The sequence below is a fragment of the Ailuropoda melanoleuca genome, chromosome 16 (genome assembly GCF_002007445.2).
Source record: "Ailuropoda melanoleuca isolate Jingjing chromosome 16, ASM200744v2, whole genome shotgun sequence".
In the NCBI taxonomy this organism is placed as follows: Eukaryota; Metazoa; Chordata; class Mammalia; order Carnivora; family Ursidae; genus Ailuropoda; species Ailuropoda melanoleuca.
This window is the reverse complement of record NC_048233.1, coordinates 86,943,783-86,945,106: the sequence shown is the minus strand read 5'-3', so window position 1 is coordinate 86,945,106 and position 1,324 is coordinate 86,943,783. Positions and strand designations below refer to the sequence as shown.

General features: G+C 62.4%; 1 protein-coding gene across 7 annotated transcripts in view; it reads right to left on the bottom strand.

Annotated features, from left to right (window-relative positions):
- The window catches only part of TPCN2 (two pore segment channel 2), a 34,236-nt gene that overhangs the window by 10,240 nt on the left and 22,672 nt on the right, over positions 1-1,324 (bottom strand). The window lies entirely within an intron of this gene.

The window sequence follows — 1,324 nt, the reverse complement described above, 5'->3', positions numbered from 1 at the left end:
GCCCCACTGCCCACCTCCAGCACTTTCCAGATGCTCCACTAGGTCAGAAGCAGCCCACAGAGATACCAAGATACCAGGGCTGCCAAGATGCCCGGGGCCAGCACGCACACTGGCTGGGGCAGCTGTGTTCTGGGCGCCACGACCGGACAGCCACCACAAGCCACACTCCGAGGTGCTCTGGGACCCCCTGCCCAGACATCTATACTGCTCTGTGGCCAGAAGCGGGGGTGGTGGGGCTCAAATAGCAGCCCCAGCCCCCGCCATCTTACAGGGTAGTAAACTGACACCCAGCGTGGGAGATGACAAGCCAAGGTCACAAGGCTTCCAGCCCTAGTCCAGTGCTCAGGGTCACCCCAGCCCTAAGCTGGGCATCTCCACTCCGCAGGACACCGGGAGCCGCACGCCCATCCTGGCACTGGTGCTAAGCCCACTAGAGGCTTGTCCCAGCTCTGGGACAGTATCGTTCTGACGGCAAGACAGGACACGTTCCCCAAGAGCAAGGAGAGGGGACGGCTCCCATAGTCCTCAGCCGGCCAAGCTCCGAGCCGTGCGCTCTCCTAATACCTGGGCGCTTCGCCCTGGAGCCGAGCAGCCCGAGCAGGCAGGCCGGGGCGCCTGGGCGGCGGGCCACCCACCCCTGGGGCCTAGTGGGGTGCTGGTTGCTGTAGCCTCCCTCGGTTCTCTCCAGTCACATACCAGCCTGGGTGTGGGAATCGGTACACAGCCAGAGTTGAGATCTCCAAAACCTTTAATTACAAAAGAAGAGAAGGCATCGCTACAGCAACGCTAATCTAGGGCTTTCACATGAATTCTAAAGCTCGCGTGTAACACGCGCCCCCCCAAAGGGGGTTTTGGGGAGAAGTCAGAGCTCCGTCCTTGTCCCTAGGGTTTGGTTCCAAACGTGGGGCTTCCTGCGGCTGAGAAAGACACTGAGGTCTTGGGAACCGGCGCCCACACGTATGGAGGGCAGGACACTGGAAAGGCTGGTGGAGACCCAGGTCAAGGACAGACCGAAGACCCTTCTCTCAGACTTATCTTTGCTCCTGTCCCAGGGGGCCCACAGCAAACACGAATAAATGCTGTACCAGTATGGTAGCCGTGACACACAGACCACGCGTGACCCTCCACTCCCACGGGTTCTGGGGAAGGGTGCCAGAGACCCCCCCGCCCTGCCTCCACCCACGGCAAGGTCCCACTGTGCTTCGGTCTGTGGCGGGGCTGGTTAGCCGGCAGGACAGCGGCCTCCAGCCAGGCCCCCCTCAGGGGCGGGAGAGGCAGCGTGCCCCCGCGACGCTCAGATGCCGTGGAAACCCAGCCGCCTATC